Genomic DNA, 23,322 nt, shown 5'->3' on the forward strand with positions numbered 1-23,322 from the left:
TAAAAATTCATTAACGTACCAATGCCCACACCTGCAACCTTTAAGACGGCGAATGAAAAATAAGCGGTGTATCTTTTTAACTATTGTCTGAGTATTAACCACCCACGATAAACTGGAGGAAACATGGATGCCTAAGAATTTAAAAGAATGAACAACCTCAATATTTAACCCGTTTATAGATACTGGGAGTAGTGAAAAATCACAACTACGCCTGACATCCATCACCAGTTCCTTGGTTTTATCCACATTTAACAAAAGGTGATTAACCTCAATCCAGTCCACCAAATTCTCAATTCCCCTATGATAACTCGCCTCATTCTCGCCAGAAATGAATCCAGTGACTGCTATGTCATCCGCAAATTTTATAATTTTCACATTATCAGATGAAGACACGCAATCATGGGTAAATACTAAAGAAGAGGTCTTAGTACACAACCTTGTGGGACTCCCGTACTAATAGTTACAATCTTAAGGTGGGTACACACTAATAGATATATCTGCAGATCAATTGATCTGCAGATATATCTATGGACGGATCGGGCAGTGTGCTGTGCATACACACTGCCCGATCCGTCGGGGACTGACGTCATGAACTGGGCGGGCGTGAACACACGCCCGCCCAGTTCAGCTGTCAATCACCGCCGGCCGCCGCAGCATGTGTACGGGCGGTCGGCCGACCGCCCCGTACACACACAGCGACGCGCCAATATATCGGTAGATATATTGGCCGTCGGCTGTGCTGCGCGGCCGACGCGATACGTCTGTGTACGACGGAGTTCACAGACGTATCGGCCGTACACACTGGCCGACGGTCCCGCGATATATCTGCCGTTCAAGAGAAAAAAGAGAGGGGGGGGGCACTAAATTTAGGCACAATTCTGTGTAATAAGCAGCTATAAGGGAAACCACTGTGAGTAGTGTAAATCCCTGCAATATATAGCGCTCTGGTGTGTGCTGGCATACTCTCTCTCTGTCTTCCCAAAGGGCTTTGTGGGGTCCTGTCCTCAGTCAGAGCATTCCCTGTGTGTGTGCTGTGTGTCGGTACGGCTGTGTCGACATGTTTGATGAGGAGGCTTATGTGGAGGCGGAGCAGGTGCCTATAAATGTGATGTCACCCCCTGCGGGGTCGACACCTGAGTGGATGGATATGTGGAAGGAAGTCCGTGACAGTGTCAACTCGTTACACAAAAGGTTTGACGACATGACAGATGTGGGACAGCCGGCTTCTCAGCCCGTGCCTGCCCAGGCGTCTCAAAAGCCATCGGGGGCCCTAAAACGCCCGCTACCGCAGATGGCAGATACAGACGTCGACACGGATACTGACTCCAGTGTCGACGACGGTGAGACCACGGTACATTCCAATAGGGCCATCCGTTACATGATTACGGCAATGAAAGATGTGTTGCACATTTCTGATATTTACCCAGGTACCACAAAAAAGGGTATTATGTTTGGGGAGAAAAAGCAACCAGTGGTTTTCCCCCCATCTGATGAGTTAAATGAAGTGTGTGATGAAGCGTGGGCTTCCCCCGATAAGAAACTGGTGATTTCTAAAAGATTACTAATGGCGTACCCTTTCCCGCCAGAGGATAGGTCACGTTGGGAGACATCCCCTAGGGTGGATAAAGCGCTCACACGCTTGTCAAAAAAGGTGGCACTACCGTCTCCGGATATGGCCGCCCTAAAGGAGCCTGCAGATAGAAAGCAGGAGGCTATCCTGAAGTCTGTGTATACACACTCAGGTTTTATACTGCGACCAGCTATTGTTTCAGCATGGATGTGCAGTGCTGCAGCCGCGTGGTCAGATTCCCTGTCTGATAACATTGATACCCTGGACAGGGACACTATATTGCTAAACATAGAGCATATTAAGGATGCACTCTTATATATGAGAGATGCCCAGAGGGATATTTGCCGGCTGGCATCTAGAGTAAATGCAATGTCCATATCTGCCAGGAGGGTATTGTGGACCCGGCAATGGACAGGTGATGCAGATTCTAAAAGGCACATGGAGGTTTTGCCTTACAAAGGTGAGGAATTGTTTGGGGAGGGTCTCTCGGACCTTGTCTCCACAGCAACTGCTGGAAAGTCGACATTTTTACCCCATGTTCCCTCACAGCCAAAGAAAGCACCGTATTATCAGGTACAGTCCTTTCGGCCACAGAAAGGCAAGCGGGTTAAAGGCGTGTCCTTTCTGCCCAGAGGCAGAGGCAGGGGGAAAAAGCTGCACCATACAGCCAGTTCCCAGGAGCAAAAGCCCTCTCCCGCTTCCTCTAAGTCCGCCGCATGACGCTGGGGCTCCACAGGCGGAGCCAGGTGCGGTGGGGGCCCGTCTCCGGAATTTCAGCGACCAGGGGGCTCGCTCACAGGTAGATCCCTGGATTCTACAAGTGGAATCTCAGGGTTACAAGCTGGAATTCGAGACGTCTCCCCCTCGCCGTTTCCTCAAATCAGCTTTGCCAACAACTCCCCTAGACAGGGAGGCAGTGCTGGAGGCAATTCACAAGCTGTACTCTCAGCAGGTGATAATCAAGGTACCCCTCCTGCAACAGGGAAGGGGTTATTATTCCACGTTGTTTGTGGTACCGAAACCGGACGGTTCGGTGAGACCCATTTTAAATCTAAAATCATTGAACACTTACATAAGAAGGTTCAAGTTCAAAATGGAATCGCTCAGAGCGGTTATTGCGAGCCTGGACGAGGGGGATTACATGGTATCACTGGACATCAAGGATGCTTACCTGCATGTCCCCATTTACCCTCCTCACCAGGAGTACCTCAGATTTGTGGTACAGGACTGTCATTACCAATTCCAGACGTTGCCGTTTGGTCTATCACGGCTCCGAGGGTACATCATACTACTACATAAGCATCAGTTTTCCCATATATGAACTTGGCCCTTGTATGGCTCACCTCCCACAGTGTAACCTTCAAAGTGGGCCCAACATGGCTGCCCCATATTGTACACTTGTGGATGGGATGAAAAATACATGGACCTTGTGGTTTTGTTGGAACCCTACTCTAAACTGTAGGACTCTGAAATCACCCCCATTTTGTGTCATCTCTTCTAGGGGTAGACTATTCCACCCTGGGTAATCCTACGCTTAGCGCCCAAGACGGCTGCTGCACTTGGTACCTATAAGGGTGGAATACACAACCCTTGGAAGTTATTACCCAAAATGCCTGCACCAATCCTGCGTTATGCTTTCTGTGGACTTAAGATTTTTCTTTTATGTCTGTGTTGCTTGTCTATTGTTGTATTACTCAAATCCTCTGTATCATCTGCACTGTTTTTGATGTCTGTAAAGCGCCTTGAGTCCTGTTGGAGAAAGAGCGCTATATAAATAAAAATTATTATTATTATTATTTACCAAGGTAATGGCAGAAATGATGATACTCCTTCGAAGAAAGGGAGTCATAATTATCCCGTACTTGGACGATCTCCTTATAAAGGCGAGGTCCAGGGAACAGTTGTTGATCGGAGTAGCACTAGCTCAGACAGTGCTACAACAGCACGGCTGGATCCTGAACATCCCGAAGTCGCAGCTGGTTCCTTCAACGCGTCTACTGTTCTTGGGGATGGTTCTGGACACAGAACAGAAAAAAGTGTTTCTCCCGGTGGAGAAGGCCAGGGAGTTGTCATCTCTTGTAAGAGACCTCCTAAAACCAAAACAGGTGTCGGTGCATCACTGCACGTGAGTCCTGGGAAAGATGGTAGCTTCTTACGAAGCGATTCCATTCGGCAGGTTCCATGCAAGGATTTTTCAGTGGGATCTGCTGGACAAGTGGTCCGGATCGCATCTTCAGATGCATCGGCTGATAACCTTGTCCCCAAGGGCCAGGGTGTCTCTACTGTGGTGGCTGCAGAGTGCTCATCTTCTAGAGGGCCGCAGATTCGGCATACAGGACTGGGTCCTGGTGACCACGGATGCCAGCCTTCAAGGCTGGGGGGCAGTCACTCAGGGAAGAAATTTCCAAGGACTATGGTCAAGTCAGGAGACTGCCCTACACATAAATATTCTGGAACTAAGGGCCATTTACAATGCCCTAAGTCAGGCAAGACCCCTACTTCAACACCAGCTGGTACTGGTTCAGTCGGACAACATCACGGCGGTCGCCCATGTAAACCGACAGGGCGGCACAAAAAGCAGGATGGCGATGGCAGAAGCCACAAGGATTCTCCGTTGGGCGGAGAATCACGTGTTAGCACTGTCAGCAGTGTTCATTCCGGGAGTGGACAACTGGGAAGCAGACTTCCTCAGCAGGCACGACCTCCACCCGGGAGAGTGGGGACTTCATCCAGAAGTCTTCCAAATGATTGTACACCAGTGGGAAAGGCCACAGGTGGACATGATGGCGTCCCGCCTCAAAAAAAAGCTAAAAAGATATTGCGCCAGGTCAAGGGACCCTCAGGCGATAGCTGTGGACGCTCTGGTAACACCGTGGGTGTACCAGTCGGTGTATGTGTTCCCTCCTCTGCCTCTCATACCCAAGGTACTGAGAATAATAAGAAAGAGAGGAGTAAGAACTATACTCGTGGTTCCGGATTGGCCAAGAAGATCTTGGTACCCAGAACTTCAAGAAATGATCTGAGGACCCATGGCCTCTGCCGCTCAGACAGGACCTGCTGCAGCAGGGACCCTGTCTGTTCCAAGACTTGCCGCGGCTGCGTTTGACGGCATGGCGGTTGAACACCGGATCCTAAAGGAAAAAGGCATTCCGGAGGAAGGCATTCCGGAGGAAGTCATTCCTACGCTGATTAAGGCGAGGAAAGATGTGACCGCAAATCATTATCACCGTATTTGGCGAAAATATGTTGCTTGGTGTGAGGCCAGAAAGGCCCCAACGGAGGAATTTCAACTGGGTCGATTTCTGCACTTCCTACAGTCAGGAGTGACTATGGGCCTAAAATTAAGTTCCATTAAGGTCCAGATTTCGGCTCTGTCCATTTTCTTCCAAAAAGAACTGGCTTCACTGCCTGAAGTTCAGACTTTTGTTAAGGGAGTGCTGCGTATTCAGCCCCCGTTTGTGCCTCCAGTGGCACCGTGGGATCTCAACGTGGTGTTGGATTTCCTGAAGTTGCATTGGTTTGAGCCACTTAAAACCGTGGAGCTAAAATACCTCACGTGGAAAGTGGTCATGCTGTTGGCCTTGGCGTAGGCCAGGCGTGTATCAGAATTGGCGGCTTTGTCATGCAAAAGCCCTTATCTGATTTTTCATATGGATAGGGCGGAATTGAGGACGCGTTCCCAATTCCTTCCTAAGGTGGTATCAGCTTTTCATGTGAACCAACCTATTGTGGTGCCTGCGGCTACTCAGGACTTGGAGGACTCCAAGTTGCTGGACGTAGTCAGGGCCCTGAAAATATATGTTTCCAGGACGGCTGGAGTCAGAAAAACTGACTCTCTCTATTTATCCTGTATGCATCCAACAAGCTGGGTGCTCCTGCTTCTAAGCAGACTATTGCTCGCTGGATCTGTAGCACGATTCAGCTTGCACATTCTGCGGCTGGACTGCCGCATCCTAATTCTGTAAAAGCCCATTCCACGAGGAAAGTGGGCTCTTCTTGGGCGGCTGCCCGAGGGGTCTCGGCTTTACAACTTTGCCGAGCTGCTACTTGGTCGGGTTCAAACACTTTTGCAAGATTCTACAAGTTTGATACCCTGGCTAAGGAGGACCTAGAGTTTGCTCATTCGGTGCTGCAGAGTCATCCGCACTCTCCCGCCCGTTTGGGAGCTTTGGTATAATCCCCATGGTCCTTACGGAGTCCCAGCATCCACTTAGGACGTCAGAGAAAATAAGAATTTACTCACCGGTAAATCTATTTCTCGTAGTCCGTAGTGGATGCTGGGCGCCCATCCCAAGTGCGGATTGTCTGCAATACTTGTATATAGTTATTGCTTAACTAAAGGGTTATTGTTGAGCCATCTGTTGAGAGGCTCAGTTGTTATTCATACTGTTAACTGGGTATAGTATCACGAGTTATACGGTGTGATTGGTGTGGCTGGTATGAGTCTTACCCGGGATTCAAAATCCTTCCTTATTGTGTCAGCTCTTCCGGGCACAGTATCCTAACTGAGGTCTGGAGGAGGGTCATAGTGGGAGGAGCCAGTGCACACCAGGTAGTCCTAAAGCTTTCTTTAGTTGTGCCCAGTCTCCTGCGGAGCCGCTATTCCCCATGGTCCTTACGGAGTTCCCAGCATCCACTACGGACTACGAGAAATAGATTTACCGGTGAGTAAAATCTTATTAAAAATGCAATCAGTAGTAAAGGCTTTATTTGATTTTCATTGACCTTTATCGGCGAGGTGTGGTGTAGAACTGGGGGATTCCTGGGACTCCATAGGTCTCACACATCATGCTCTTTAGAACTGGTGATTAACAGTTCTGAAAGAACTGCCAGTAATTGTTTCAATTCTACCACATAAGGGTTCCAGCCTAATCATCTTGTGTCAGTTTACTCACTAATACCCCTTTCACACCTCACAATAACCCGGGATCGATCTGGCATGTTGTCGGGTTGGTGTGCGGTGTGAAAGGGCCATGGTCGAATTCCCGGGTCGCCTGACCCGGTAATTCAACTTGGGAATAAAGCAGTGTTATTCCCAGGTTGAATACCGGGTCAGTGGCAGCGTGAACGGGTTCCCGGGTCGTTGGGATTCGTTTACTACAATAGGGAGAGGCGGCTCGGAGATGAGCTCATCTCCCGGCGCTATAGCAACCGGCCTGGCATATTGCCGAGTCAGGAAGCCAGCTGTCAGGGTCCCATGCCTGATCCCACCCGGGAAGTGTGAAAGGGCTATACTGGTTGTTTTAAGTTTGTCTTCTTGTTTGGGTTTTAACCTATTGTAAAAATGAATTACGCTATGTGTACGCATTTCCTGATCTCTTTGAGATACACGGTTAGTGGTCACTGTATGGATGTATTATAGAAGAAACAATTGACAGCGAGTTAGGAGTTATTACTATGCATGCATTGTAAAGTTGGGTGCTTATGTAACAACCTGTAAGCTACAGGCTGTGCGGGAATTCCGGTGAGCCTGTCTGAACTTTTTAGCCGTAATGTTGGCTGAAGATAGTTTGACTGCCTCAGTGGTTTTTAAAGTGTCATCAAGAGACCTCCTTCCGGTTGGAGTTATAGGGTTGACTTTGCATAAGACATCAATTACAGATGTCCATAGTACATCACGCTTCCTTGGATAGAAGAATGACGGTGAAGATCGAGCTGGATAAGGAAGGTCACGTTTAATTCATCTTCATGTTCATTCTTGTCCATCACATAAGCAAGCCACCATTTTTTGTTGTACACAACGAATATGTAGCCATTTATTTGTGTCAACAGGGGATTGTCTACAGATTTTGTAACAAATACTGATGTAGCCTTAGGAAAGGTTTTCAGATATTTCTCTGACGTCCTAAGTGGATGCTGGGACTCCGTAAGGACCATGGGGAATAGCGGCTCCGCAGGAGACTGGGCACAACTAAGAAAGCTTTAGGACTACCTGGTGTGCACTGGCTCCTCCCACTATGACCCTCCTCCAGACCTCAGTTAGAATCTTGTGCCCGGCTGAGCTGGATGCACACTAGGGGCTCTCCTGAGCTCCTAGAGAGAAAGTATATTTTAGGTTTTTTATTTTACAGTGAGATCTGCTGGCAACAGACTCACTGCAGCGAGGGACTAAGGGGAGAAGAAGCGAACATACCTAACTGGTGGTAGCTTGGGCTTCTTAGGCTACTGGACACCATTAGCTCCAGAGGGATCGACCGCATGGAACCGGCCATTGATGTTCGGTCCCGGAGCCGCGCCGCCGGCCCCCTTACAGAGCCAGAAGCAAGAAGTGATCCGGAAAATCGGCGGCAGAAGACTCCTGTCTTCAACAAGGTAGCGCACAGCACTGCAGCTGTGCGCCATTGCTCCTCATGCACACCTCACACTGCGGTCACTGATGGGTGCAGGGCGCTGGGGGGGGCGCCCTGAGCAGCAATATAAACGCCTTGCCTGGCAAAATCATCACAATATATAGCCCCAGAGGCTATATATGTGATAAGTTACCCCTGCCAGAATTCCTGAAAAAAGCGGGAGAAGTCCGCGAAAAGGGGGCGGAGCTATCTCCCTCAGCACACTGGCGCCATTTCTCCCTCACAGCTCTCCCCTGCAGTCTACACTACAGAAGGGTAAAAAAGAGAGGGGGGGCACTAAATTTAGGCGCAATATACATATATAGCAGCTATAAGGGGATATAATTTAGTTAATCCCTGTATTATATAGCGCTCTGGTGTGTGCTGGCATACTCTCTCTCTGTCTCCCCAAAGGGCTTTGTGGGGTCCTGTCTTCTGTCAGAGCATTCCCTGTGTGTGTGCGGTGTGTCGGTACGGCTGTGTCGACATGTTTGATGAGGAGGCTTATGTGGAGGCGGAGCAGATGCCTATAAATGTGTTGTCACCCCCTGCGGGGCAGACACCTGAGTGGATGGACTTGTGGAAGGAATTACGTGAAAGTGTCGACTCCTTACATAAAAAATTTGACGACATGCCAAATGCGGGACAGCCGGCTTCTCAGCTCGTGCCTGCCCAGACGTCTCAAAGGCTATCAGGGGCTCTAAAACGCCCGCTACCTCAGATGGCAGACACAGATGTCGACACGGATACTGATACCAGTGTCGACGACGAAGAGACTAATGTAATGTCCAATAGGGCCACTCGTTACATGATTGAGGCAATGAAAGATGTTTTACACATTTCTGATGTGACCCCAGGTACCACAAAAAAGGGTATTATGTTTGGAGAGAAAAAACTACCCGTAGTTTTTCCCCCTTCTGAAGAATTAAATGAAGTGTGTGAAGTAGCGTGGGCTTGCCCCGATAAAAAATTGGTAATTTCTAAAAAGTTACTAATGGCGTACCCCTTCCCGCCAGAGGATAGGTCACGTTGGGAAACACCCCCTAGGGTGGATAAAGCGCTTACACGCTTATCAAAAAAGGTGGCACTACCGTCTCCGGATACGGCCGCCCTAAAGGAACCTGCTGATAGAAAGCAAGAGGCTCTCCTGAAGGCTATATATACACACACTGGTATTATACTGAGACCAGCTATTGCTTCAGCATGGATGTGCAGTGCTGCAGCTGCGTGGTCAGATTCCCTGTCCGAAAACATTGACACCCTAGACAGGGACACTATATTGCTAAACATAGAGCATATTAAAGACGCTGTCTTATACATGAGAGATGCACAGAGGGATATTTGCCGGCTGGCATCTAAAATAAGTGCACTGTCCATTTCTGCCAGGAGAGGGTTATGGACTCGGCAGTGAACAGGTGATGCAGATTCTAAAAGGCACATGGAAGTTTTGCCTTATAAGGGTGAGGAGTTGTTCGGGGATGGTCTTTCAGACCTAGTGTCCACAGCAACGGCTGGGAAGTCAGCATTTTTACCACATGTCCCCTCGCAACCAAAGAAAGCACCGTATTATCAGGTACAGTCCTTTCGTCCCCAAAAGGGCAGGCGGGGTAGAGGCGCGTCCTTTCTGCCCAGAGGCAGAGGTAGGGGAAAAAAGCTGCAGCATACAGCCAGTCCCCAGGAACAAAAGTCCTCCCCCGCTTCCTCTAAGTCCGCCGCATGACGCTGGGGCTCAACTGGCGGACCCAGGTACGGTGGGGGCCCGTCTCAAAAACTTCAGCAATCAGTGGGCTCGCTCACAAGTAGATCCCTGGATCCTTCAAGTGGTATCTCAGGGGTACAAGCTGGAATTCGAGACGTTTCCCCCTCGCCGTTTCTTCAAGTCTGCCTTGCCAACAACTCCCTCGGGCAGGGAGGCTGTGCTAGAGGCAATTCACAAGCTGTATTCCCAGCAGGTGATAGTCAAGGTGCCCCTCCTTCAACAAGGACGGGGTTACTATTCCACAATGTTTGTGGTACCGAAACCGGACGGTTCGGTGAGACCCATTTGAAATTTGAAATCCTTGAACACATATATAAAAAAATTAAAGTTCAAGATGGAATCGCTCAGGGCGGTTATTGTAAGCCTGGACGAGGGGGATTACATGGTATCACTGGACATCAAGGATGCTTACCTGCATGTCCCCATTTACCATCCTCACCAGGAGTACCTCAGATTTGTGGTACAGGATTGTCATTACCAATTCCAGACGTTGCCGTTCGGCCTGTCCACGGCACCGAGGGTATTTACCAAGGTAATGGCCGAAATGATGATACTCCTTCGAAAAAAGGGAGTTTTAATTATCCCGTACTTGGACGATCTCCTGATAAAGGCGAGGTCCAGGGAGCAGTTGTTGGTCGGCGTAGTACTATCTCAGGAGGTGCTACACCAGCACGGTTGGATTCTAAATATTCCAAAGTCACAGCTGGTTCCTACGACTCGTGTACTGTTCCTGGGGATGGTTCTGGACACAGTCCAGAAAAAAGTGTTTCTCCCGGAGGAGAAAGCCAAGGAGCTGTCATCTCTAGTCAGAGGCCTCCTGAAACCAAAACAGGTGTCGGTGCATCACTGCACACGAGTCCTGGGAAAGATGGTAGCTTCCTACGAAGCAATTCCATTCGGCAGGTTCCATGCCAGAACTTTTCAGTGGGACCTGTTGGACCAATGGTCCGGATCGCATCTTCAAATGCATCGGTTGATAACCCTGTCTCCAAGGACCAGGGTGTCTCTGCTGTGGTGGCTGCAGAGTGCTCATCTCAAAGAGGGCCGCAGATTCGGCATACAGGACTGGGTCCTGGTGACCACGGATGCCAGCCTTCGAGGCTGGGGGGCAGTCACACAGGGAAGAAACTTCCAAGGACTTTGGTCAAGTCAGGAGACTTCCCTACACATAAATATTCTGGAACTGAGGGCCATTTACAATGCCCTATGTCAGGCAAAACCCCTGCTTCAAAGCCAGCCGGTACTGATCCAGTCAGACAACATCACGGCAGTCGCCCATGTAAACCGACAGGGCGGCACAAGAAGCAGGACGGCGATGGCAGAAGCCACAAGGATTCTCCGATGGGCGGAAAATCACGTGTTAGCACTGTCAGCAGTGTTCATTCCGGGAGTGGAAAACTGGGAAGCAGACTTCCTTAGCAGGCACGACCTCCACCCGGGAGAGTGGGGACTTCATCCAGAAGTCTTCCAACTGATTGTAAACCATTGGGAAAGGCCACAGGTGGACATGATGGCGTCCCGCCTAAACAAAAAGCTAGAAAAATATTGCGCCAGGTCAAGAGACCCTCAGGCGATAGCTGTGGACGCTCTAGTGACACCGTGGGCGTACCGGTCGGTGTATGTGTTCCCTCCTCTTCCTCTCATACCCAAGGTACTGAGGATAATAAGGAAAAGAAGAGTAAGAACTATACTCATTGTTCCGGATTGGCCAAGAAGAGCTTGGTACCCGGAACTTCAAGAATTGATCTCAGAGGACCCATGGCCTCTGCCGCTCAGACAGGACCTGCTACAGCAGGGGCCCTGTCTGTTCCAAGACTTGCTGCGTTTGACGGCATGGCGGTTGAACACCGGATCCTAAAGGAAAATAAGAATTTACTTACCGATAATTCTATTTCTCGGAGTCCGTAGTGGATGCTGGGGTTCCTGAAAGGACCATGGGGAATAGCGGCTCCGCAGGAGACAGGGCACAAAAGTAAAGCTTTTACAGGTCAGGTGGTGTGTACTGGCTCCTCCCCCTATGACCCTCCTCCAGACTCCAGTTAGGTACTGTGCCCGGACGAGCGTACACAATAAGGGAGGATTTTGAATCCCGGGTAAGACTCATACCAGCCACACCAATCACACCGTACAACTTGTGATCTAAACCCAGTTAACAGTATGATAACAGAGGAGCCTCTGAAAGATGGCTTCCTAAACAATAACCCGAATTAGTTAACAATAACTATGTACAAGTATTGCAGATAATCCGCACTTGGGATGGGCGCCCAGCATCCACTACGGACTCCGAGAAATAGAATTATCGGTAAGTAAATTCTTATTTTCTCTATCGTCCTAAGTGGATGCTGGGGTTCCTGAAAGGACCATGGGGATTATACCAAAGCTCCCAAACGGGCGGGAGAGTGCGGATGACTCTGCAGCACCGAATGAGAGAACTCCAGGTCCTCCTTTGCCAGGGTATCAAATTTGTAAAAATTTACAAACGTGTTCTCCCCTGACCACGTAGCTGCTCGGCAGAGTTGTAATGCCGAGACCCCTCGGGCAGCCGCCCAAGATGAGCCCACCGTCCTTGCGGAATGGGCCTTAACAGATTTAGGCTGTGGCAGGCCTGCCACAGAATGTACAAGTTGAATTTTGTTACAAAACCAACGAGCAATCGACTGCTTAGAAGCAGGTGCACCCAACTTGTTGGGTGCATACAGTATAAACAGCGAGTCAGATTTTCTGACTCCAGCCGTCCTTTAAATGTATATTTTTAAGGCTCTGACAACGTCCAACAACTTGGAGTCCTTCAAGTCGTCTGTAGCCGCAGGCACTACAATAGGCTGGTTCAGGTGAAACGCTGATACCACCTTAGGGAGAAAATGCGGACGCGTCCGCAGCTCTGCCCTATGTCGAATGGAAAATTAAATAAGGGCTTTTATAAGACAAAGCCGCCAGTTCAGATACTCTCCCGGCCGAAGCCAGGGCCAGTAACATAGTCACTTTCCATGTGAGATATTTCAAATCCACATTCTTTAGTGGTTCAAACCAATTGGATTTGAGGAAATCTAAAACTACATTTAGATCCCACGGTGCCACCTTAGGCACCACAGGAGGCTGTATATGCAGTACTCCTTTGATAAAAATCTGGACCTCAGGGACTGAGGCCAATTCTTTGTGGAAGAATATTGATAGGGCCGAAATTTGAACCTTAATAGATCCCAATTTGAGACCCATAGACAATCCTGATTGCAGGAATGTAGGAAAACGACCCAGTTGAAATTCCTCCATCGGAGCACTCCGCTGCTCGCACCACGCAACATATTTTCGCCAAATACGGCGATAATGCTTCGCGGTGACTTCCTTCCTTGCCTTTATCAAGGTAGGAATGACTTCTTCTGGAATGCCTTTTCCTTTTAGGATCTGGCATTCAACGCCATGCCGTCAAACGCAGCCGCGGTAAGTCTTGAAAAAGACAAGGACCCTGCTGAAACAGGTCCCTTCTCAGAAGTAGAGGCCACGGATCGTCCGTGACCATCTCTTGAAGTTCCGGGTACCAAGTCCTTCTTGGCCAATCCGGAGCCACTAGTCTTACTCCTCTTTGCCGTATAATCCTCAATACCTTTGGTATGAGAGGCAGAGGAGGAAACACATATACCGACTGGTACACCCAAGGTGTTACCAGCGCGTCCACAGCTATTGCCTGCGGATCTCTTGACCTGGCGCAATACCTGTCCAGTGTTTTGTTGAGGCGAGACGCCATCATGTTCACCATTGGTTTTACCCAACGGTTTAATAGCATGTGGAAAACTTCTGGATGAAGTCCCCACTCTCCCGGGTGAAGGTCGTGTCTGCTGAGGAAGTCTGCTTCCCAGTTGTCCACGCCCGGGATGAATACTGCTGACAGTGCTATCACGTGATTCTCCGCCCAGCGAAGGATCCTGGCAGCTTCTGCCATTGCCCTCCTGCTTCTTGTGCCGCCCTGTCTGTTTACATGGGCGACTGCCGTGATGTTGTCCGACTGGATCAACACCGGTCTTCCTTGAAGCAGAGGTTCCGCCTGGCTTAGAGCATTGTAGATTGCTCTTAGTTCCAGAATGTTTATGTGAAGAGACTTTTTCAGGCTCGACCACACTCCCTGGAAATTTCTTCCCTGTGTGACTGCTCCCCAGCCTCTCAGGCTGGCATCCGTGGTCACCAGGATCCAATCCTGCATGCCGAATCTGCGGCCCTCCAATAGATGAGCCTCCTGCAACCACCACAGAAGGGATACCCTTGTCCTCGGCGACAGGGTTATCCGCAGGTGCATCTGAAGATGCGACCCTGACCATTTGTCCAACAGATCCCTTTGCATGGAATCTGCCGAAAGGGATTGCTTCGTAAGAAGCTACCATTTTTTCCCAGGACTCTTGTGCATTGATGTACAGACACCTTTCCTGGTTTTAGGAGGTTCCTGACCAGGTCAGATAACTCCTTGGCTTTTTCTTCGGGAAGAAAACCTTTTTCTGAACTGTGTCCAGAATCATCCCCAGGAACAGCAGACGAGTTGTCGGCATTAATTGGGATTTTGGAATATTCAGAATCCATCCGTGCTGCTTTAGCACCTCTTGAGATAGTGCTAAACCCATCTCTAGCTGTTCTCTGGACCTTGCCCTTATTAGGAGATCGTCCAAGTATGGGATAATTAATACGCCTTTTCTTCGAAGAAGAAATATTATCTCGGCCATTACCTTTGTAAAGACCCGAGGTGCCGTGGACAAACCAAACGGCAGCGTCTGAAACTGATAGTGACAGTTTTGTACAACGAACCTGAGGTACCCCTGGTGTGAGGGGTAATTGGAACGTGGAGATACGCATCCTTGATGTCCAAGGATACCATAAAGTCCCCTTCTTCCAGGTTCGCTATCACTGCTCTGAGTGACTCCATCTTGAACTTGAACTTCTTTATGTATAGGTTCAAGGACTTCAGATTTAGAATAGGCCTTACCGAGCCATCCGGCTTCGGTACCACAAATAGAGTGGAATAATACCCCTTCCCTTGTTGTAGAAGAGGTACCTTGACTATCACCTGCTGAGAATACAGCTTGTGAATGGCTTCCAAAACCGTCTCCCTTTCTGAGGGGGACGTTGGTAAAGCAGACTTCAGGAAACGGCGAGGTGGCTCTGTCTCTAATTTCAACCTGTACCCCTGAGATATTATCTGCAGGATCCAGGGATTTACCTGCGAGTGAGCCCACTGCGCGCTGTAATTTTTGAGACGACCGCCTACCGCCCCCGAGTCCGCTTGCGAAGCCCCAGCGTCATGCTGAGGCTTTTGTAGAAGCCGGGGAGGGCTTCTGTTCCTGGGAAGGAGCTGCCTGTTGCTGTCTCTTCCCTCGTCCTCTGCCTCGTGGCAGATATGAATAGCCCTTTGCTCTCTTATTTTTAAAGGAACGAAAGGGCTGCGGTTGAAAGGTCGGTGCCTTTTTCTGTTGGGGAGTGACTTGAGGTAGAAAGGTGGATTTCCCGGCCGTAGCCGTGGCCACCAAATCCGATAGACCGACCTCAAATAACTCCTCTACGCATCGCCTGTCCACTGTCGTGTCCATAAAGCTCTTCTGGCCGAAATGGACATAGCACTTACCCGTGATGCCAGTGTGCAGATATCTCTCTGTGCATCACGCATATAAAGAAATGCATCCTTTATTTGTTCTAACGACAGTAAAATATTGTCCCTGTCCAGGGTATCAATATTTTCGATCAGGGACTCTGACCAAACTACCCCAGCACTGCACATCCAGGCAGTCGCAATAGCTGGTCGTAGTATAACACCTGCATGTGTGTATATACCTTTTTGGATATTTTCCATCCTCCTATCTGATGGATCTTTAAGTGCGCCCGTCTCAGGAGAGGGTAACGCCACTTGTTTTGATAAGCGTGTTAGCGCTTTGTCCACCCTAGGAGGTGTTTCCCAGCGCTCCCTAACCTCTGGCGGGAAAGGGTATAAAGCCAATAACTTCTTTGAAATTAGCAGTTTTTTATCGGGGCACCCCACGCTTCATCACACACGTCATTTAATTCTTCTGATTCGGTAAAAACTACTGGTAGTTTTTTTCACACCCCACATAATACCCTGTTTAGTGGTACCTGTAGTATCAGCTAAATGTAACATCTCCTTTATTGCCAAAATCATATAACGTGTGGCCCTACTGGAAAATACGGTTGATTCGTCACCTTCACCACCGGAATCAGTGCCTGTGTCTGGGTCTGTGTCGACCGACTGAGGCAAGGGACGTTTTACAGCCCCTGACGGTGTTTGAGGCGCCTGGACAGACACTAATTGAGTGTCCGGCCGCCTCATGTCGGCAAACGACTGCTTAAGCGAGTTGACGCTATCCCGTAATTCCACAAATAAAGGCATCCATTCTGGTGTCGACCCCCTAGGAGGTGACATCCTCATATTTGGCAATTGCTCCGCCTCCACACCAATAACGTCCTCATACATGTCGACACACACGTACCGACACACAGCAGACACACAGGGAATGCTCTATACGAAGACAGGACCCACTAGCCCTTTGGGGAGACAGAGGGAGAGTCTGCCAGCACACACCAAAAAGCGCTATATATGACAGGGATAGCCTTATGATTAAGTGCTCCCTTATAGCTGCTTTTATATTAATATATTGCCATTTATTCTGCCCCCCCTCTCTGTTATACCCTGTTTCTGTAGTGCAGTGCAGGGGAGAGACCTGGGAGCCTTCCTGACCAGCGGAGCTGTGACAGAAAATGGCGCCGTGTGCTGAGGAGATAGGCCCCGCCCCTTTTTCGGCGGGCTCGTCTCCCGCTATTTAGTACATTTAGGCAGGGGTAAATATCTCCATATAGCCTCTGGGGCTATATGTGAGGTATTTTTAGCCTTTTTAAAGGTTTTCATTTGCCTCCCAGGGCGCCCCCCCCCAGCGCCCTGCACCCTCAGTGACTGCCGTGTGAAGTGTGCTGAGAGGAAAATGGCGCACAGCTGCAGTGCTGTGCGCTACCTTAAGAAGACTGCAGGAGTCTTCAGCCGCCGATTCTGGACCTCTTCTTGCTTCAGCATCTGTGAGGGGGCCGGCGGCGTGGCTCCGGTGACCATCCAGGCTGTACCTGTGATCGTCCCTCTGGAGCTTCATGTCCAGTAGCCAAGAAGCCAATCCATCCTGCACGCAGGTGAGTTCACTTCTTCTCCCCTCTGTCCCTCGTTGCAGTGATCCTGTTGCCAGCAGGAATCACTGTAAAATAAAAAACCTAAGCTAAACTCTCTAAGCAGCTCTTTATGAGAGCCACCTAGAATTGCACCCTTCTCGGCCGGGCACAAAAATCTAACTGGAGTCTGGAGGAGGGTCATAGGGGGAGGAGCCAGTACACACCACCTGACCTGTAAAAGCTTTACTTTTGTGCCCTGTCTCCTGCGGAGCCGCTATTCCCCATGGTCCTTTCAGGAACCCCAGCATCCACTTAGGACGATAGAGAAAAGGGCATTCCGGAGGAAGTCATTCCTACGCTCATTAAAGCTAGAAAAGATGTAACCGCACAACATTATCACCGCATATGGCGGAAATATGTTGCGTGGTGTGAGGCCAGGAAGGCCCCAACGGAGGAATTTCAGCTGGGTCGATTTCTGCACTTCCTACAGTCAGGGGTGACTATGGGCCTAAAACTGGGTTCCATTAAGGTCCAGATTTCGGCTCTGTCGATTTTCTTCCAAAAAGAACTGGCTTCACTGCCTGAAGTTCAGACATTTGTTAAGGGAGTGCTGCATATTCAACCTCCTTTTGTGCCTCCAGTGGCACCGTGGGACCTCAACGTGGTGTTGGGTTTCCTAAAGTCACATTGGTTTGAGCCACTTAAAACCGTGGATTTAAAATATCTCACGTGGAAAGTGGTCATGCTTTTGGCCTTGGCTTCGGCTAGGCGAGTGTCTGAATTGACGGCTTTGTTATATAAAAGCCCCTATTTGATTTTCCATATGGATAGGGCAGAATTGAGGACTCGTCCCCAGTTTCTCCCTAAGGTGGTATCAGCTTTTCATTTGAACCAACCTATCGTTGTGCCTGCGGCTACTAGGGACTTGGAGGACTCCAAGTTACTGGACGTAGTCAGGGCCTTGAAAATTTATGTTTCCAGGGCGGCTGGAGTCAGGAAGACTGACTCGCTATTTATCCTGTATGCACCCAACAAGCTGGGTGCTCCTGCTTCGAAGCAGACTATTGCTCGCTGGATTTGTAGCACAATTCAGCTTGCGCATTCTGCAGCTGGCCTGCCGCAGCCTAAATCTGTAAAAGCCCATTCCACGAGGAAAGTGGGCTCTTCTTGGGCGGCTGCCCGAGGGGTCTCTGCTTTACAACTTTGCCGAGCTGCTACTTGGTCAGGGGCAAACACGTTTGCAAAATTCTACAAATTTGATACCCTGGCTGAGGAGGACCTTGAGTTCTCTCATTCGGTGCTGCAGAGTCATCCGCGCACTCCCGCCCGTTTGGGAGCTTTGGTATAATCCCCATAGTCCTTACGGAGTCCCAGCATCCACTTAGGACGTCAGAGAAAATAAGATTTTACTCACCGTTAAATCTATTTCTCGTAGTCCGTAGTGGATGCTGGGCGCCCGTCCCAAGTGCGGACTGTCTGCAATACTTGTATATAGTTATTGTTAACTAAAGGGTTTTCTCTATCGTCCTAGTGGATGCTGGGGTTCCTGAAAGGACCATGGGGAATAGCGGCTCCGCAGGAGACAGGGCACAAAAAGTAAAGCTTTCCGATCAGGTGGTGTGCACTGGCTCCTCCCCCTATGACCCTCCTCCAAGCCTCAGTTAGATTTTTTTGCCCGGCCGAGAAGGGTGCAATCTAGGTGGCTCTCCTAAAGAGCTGCTTAGAGAAAGTTTAGCTTAGGTTTTTTATTTTACAGTGAGTCCTGCTGGCAACAGGATCACTGCAACGAGGGACTTAGGGGAGAAGAAGTGAACTCACCTGCGTGCAGGATGGATTGGCTTCTTGGCTACTGGACATCAGCTCCAGAGGGACGATCACAGGTACAGCCTGGATGGTCACCGGAGCCTCGCCGCCGGCCCCCTTGCAGATGCTGAAACATGAAGAGGTCCAGAATCGGCGGCAGAAGACTCCTCAGTCTTCTAAAGGTAGCGCACAGCACTGCAGCTGTGCGCCATTTTCCTCTCAGCACACTTCACACGGCAGTCACTGAGGGTGCAGGGCGCTGGGAGGGGAGCGCCCTGGGAGGCAAATGAAAACCTATTTGGCTAAAAAATACCTCACATATAGCCTCCGGGGGCTATATGGAGATATTTAACCCCTGCCAGAATACACTAAAGAGCGGGAGACGAGCCCGCCGGAAAAGGGGCGGGGCCTATCTCCTCAGCACACAGCGCCATTTTCCTTACACAGCTCCGCTGGTCAGGACGGCTCCCAGGTCTCTCCCCTGCACTGCACTACAGAAACAGGGTAAAACAAGAGAGGGGGGGCAAAATAGTGGCAAAAATTATATTATAAAAGCAGCTATACAGGGAGCACTTATTATAAGGCTATCCCTGTCATATATAGCGCTTTTGGTGTGTGCTGGCAAACTCTCCCTCTGTCTCCCCAAAGGGCTAGTGGGGTCCTGTCTTCGTTAAGAGCATTCCCTGTGTGTCTGCTGTGTGTCGGTACGTGTGTGTCGACATGTATGAGGACGATATTGGTGTGGAGGCGGAGCAATTGCCAAATATGGGGATGTCACCTCCTAGGGGGTCGACACCAGAATGGATGCCTTTATTTATGGAATTACGGGATAGTGTCAACACGCTAAAGCAGTCGTTTGACGACATGAGACGGCCGGACAATCAGTTAGTGCCTGTCCAGGCGCCTCAAACACCGTCAGGGGCTGTAAAACGCCCTTTGCCTCAGTCGGTCGACACAGACCCAGACACAGGCACTGATTCCAGTGGCGACGGTGACGAATCAACCGTATTTTCCAGTAGGGCCACACGTTATATGATTTTGGCAATGAAGGAGGCGTTACATTTAGCCGATACTACAGGTACCACTAAACAGGGTATTATGTGGGGTGTGAAAAAACTACCTATAGTTTTTCCTGAAGCAGAAGAACTAAATGATGTATGTGATGAAGCGTGGGTTGCCCCCGATAAAAAGATGCTAATTTCAAAGAAGTTATTGGCTTTATACCCTTTCCCGCCAGAGGTTAGGGCGCGCTGGGAAACACCTCCTAGGGTGGACAAGGCGCTCACACGCTTATCTAAACAAGTGGCGTTGCCCTCTCCTGAGACGGCCGCACTTAAAGATCCAGCAGATAGGAGGATGGAAAATATCCAAAAAAGTATATACACACATACAGGTGTTATACTACGACCAGCTATAGCGACATGCAAAAAATGGATGTTTACAAACTAGCGCTGGTTAAAATAATAAAATCTTAAAACGACTTGAGACTCCTAAGCTTTGTCCAAGGATTCTTTCAGATTTTCTCTTTTCATTAGAAAGACACTCACTTTATAATTCTGTCTCGTTTTCACATAAAGGTATCTTTCGGTCACCAAACATCAGGGGTATATTCATTTGAAATAGACTTAGCTATTGGAATAACACTTACATTAGTGTCCTGTCTCGCGTGCACAGAAAGGTATCTTTCATCCCTCACAGTGTGGGCGACGGGAATCAGGCAAACCACTGCTTTCTTTTTCAAAAACACACAGATTTTTTATTTGTCCAACACAGCAAAGTGGATGGTCAGATGAGGTAAATGGCAGTAACTTCAACGCGTTTCGGGGATTCCCTCCCCTTCCTCAAGAAGTAAAATGTATAATCCGGTTACCCCGGTTAAATTTAAACATCACAAGGTCACATGGTACATTTTGACCAATCATAAACAGCAAAAAGATACACAGGTGTATGTATTTAAACAATTAGACATAAAGACGTACACATACATACTACAGCATTTTTATAATCAAATTTAAAAACGTTCAAAGCACAAAGATTAAAACATTAATAATCGTTAAGATGTCAAATCCTTAATTGCGTGTAAATTAACCTGCACGACATTCAGAAAGTTTGCACGTTCAGAGAGCGAGTAGCCTAATGTCTAAACATTATTTAGTTTTGTGCGCCCGTACAGAGCGTTTGCAGCACAAGAATGCTGTCACATTCTGTGCAGCGTAGAGAGCCCCGCTTTGTAATAGACGGGGATGAAACTTATGCCGATAGGCACACTGGTGTCCGGCAATGTGATAATATAATATTATACTGTGTGCGACCTCAAAGTATAAGGGGTCAAATAGCATATAGGATATTCGATCTCCAAACAAGGCAGACAATTATTCATATATATATACAAAAAAGGCAATGAGTATGCAGCATTGTGGACTCCCGGAGATCGCTGGACATAGCCGACTTCTTGTTGTGGTCTTTAAGAGAGTTCAGATGTATGGATAGTCTATTACAAAGCGGGGCTCTCTACGATTGGTCAAAATGTACCATGTGACCTTGTGATGTGTTGGACAAATAAAAAATCTGTGTGTTTTTGAAAAAGAAAGCAGTGGTTTGCCTGATTCCCGTCGCCCACACTGTGAGGGATGAAAGATACCTTTCTGTGCACGCGAGACAGGACACTAATGTAAGTGTTATTCCAATAGCTAAGTCTATTTCAAATGAATATACCCCTGATGTTTGGTGACCGAAAGATACCTTTATGTGAAAACGAGACAGAATTATAAAGTGAGTGTCTTTCTAATGAAAAGAGAAAATCTGAAAGAATCCTTGGACAAAGCTTAGGAGTCTCAAGTCGTTTTAAGATTTTATTATTTTAACCAGCGCTAGTTTGTAAACATCCATTTTTTGCATATCTGTTGTTTTTAGGGATTGTTAAGGGAAGATCCCAAGTGTTATAAACCAGCAGCTTCTGTTTGGTAGCGCAGGGCTACATACATATACGTTTGTTACAGCTATAGCGACAGCCTGGATGTGCAGTGCTGGAGTAGCTTGGTCAGAGTCCCTGATTGAAAATATTGATACCCTGGATAGGGACAATGTTTTACTGTCTTTAGAGCAAATAAAGGATGCATTTCTTTATATGCGTGATGCACAGAGGGATATCTGCACACTGGCATCACGGGTAAGTGCTATGTCCATTTCGGCCAGAAGAAGTTTATGGACGCGACAGTGGTCAGGCGATGCGGACTCAAAACGGCATATGGAAGTTTTGCCGTATAAAGGGGAGGAGTTATTTGGAGTCGGTCTATCAGATTTGGTGGCCACGGCTACAGCCGGGAAATCCACCTTTTTACCTCAAGCTACTCCCCAACAGAAAAAGACACCGACTTTTCAACCGCAGCCCTTTCGTTCCTTTAAAAACAAGAGAGCAAAGGGATATTCATATCTGCCACGAGGCAGAGGAAGGGGGAAGAGACACCAACAGGCAGCTCCTTCCCAGGAACAGAAGCCCTCCCCCGCTTCTACAAAAGCCTCAGCATGACGCTGGGGCTTCTCAAGCGGACTCGGGGGCGGTGGGCGGTCGTCTCAAGAATTTCAGCGCGCAGTGGGCTCACTCGCAGGTAGATCCCTGGATCCTGCAGATAATATCTCAGGGGTACAGGTTGGAACTAGAGACAGATCCGCCTCGCCGTTTCCTGAAGTCTGCTTTACCAACGTCCCCCTCCGAAAGGGAGACGGTTTTGGAAGCCATTCACAAGCTGTACTCTCAGCAGGTGATAGTCAAGGTACCTCTTCTACAACAGGGAAAGGGGTATTATTCCCCTCTATTTGTGGTACCGAAGCCGGACGGCTCGGTAAGACCTATTCTAAATCTGAAGTCCTTGAACCTGTACATAAAGAAGTTCAAGTTCAAAATGGAGTCACTCAGAGCAGTGATAGCGAACCTGGAAGAAGGGGACTTTATGGTGTCCTTGGACATCAATGATACGTACCTCCACGTTCCAATTTACCCCTCACACCAGGGGTACCTCAGGTTCGTTGTACAAAACTGTCACTATCAGTTTCAGACGCTGCCGTTCGGATTGTCCACGGCACCTCGGGTCTTTACAAAGGTAATGGCCGAGATGATGATTCTTCTTCGAAGAAAAGGCGTATTAATTATCCCGTACTTGGACGATCTCCTAATAAGGGCAAGATCCAGAGAACAGCTAGAGATGGGATTAGCACTGTCTCAAGAAGTGCTAAAACAGCACGGCTGGATTCTGAATATTCCAAAATCCCAGTTAATGCCGACAACTCGTCTGCTGTTCCTAGGGATGATTCTGGACACGGTTCAGAAAAAGGTTTTTCTCCCGGAGGAAAAAGCCAAGGAGTTATCCGAGCTTGTCAGGAACCTCCTAAAACCAGGAAAGGTGTCTGTACATCAATGCACAAGAGTCCTGGGAAAAATGGTGGCTTCTTACGAAGCAATTCCATTCGGCAGATTCCATGCACAAATTTTTCAGAGGGATCTGTTGGACAAATGGTCAGGGTCGCATCTTCAGATGCACCAGCGGATAACCCTGTCTCCAAGGACAAGGGTATCTCTTCTGTGGTGGTTGCAGAGTGCTCATCTATTGGAGGGCCGCAGATTCGGCATACAGGATTGGATCCTGGTGACCACGGACGCCAGCCTGAGAGGCTGGGGAGCAGTCACACAAGGAAGAAACTTCCAGGGAGTGTGGACGAGC

The 23,322-nt window shown here is 48.8% G+C and overlaps 1 protein-coding gene across 4 annotated transcripts in view; it reads left to right on the plus strand.

Annotated features, from left to right (window-relative positions):
• KDF1 (keratinocyte differentiation factor 1) overlaps positions 1 to 23,322 on the plus strand; it is a 161,922-nt gene that overhangs the window by 11,083 nt on the left and 127,517 nt on the right. The window lies entirely within an intron of this gene.

The sequence above is a fragment of the Pseudophryne corroboree genome, chromosome 2 (genome assembly GCF_028390025.1).
Source record: "Pseudophryne corroboree isolate aPseCor3 chromosome 2, aPseCor3.hap2, whole genome shotgun sequence".
Classification (NCBI taxonomy): domain Eukaryota; kingdom Metazoa; phylum Chordata; class Amphibia; order Anura; family Myobatrachidae; genus Pseudophryne; species Pseudophryne corroboree.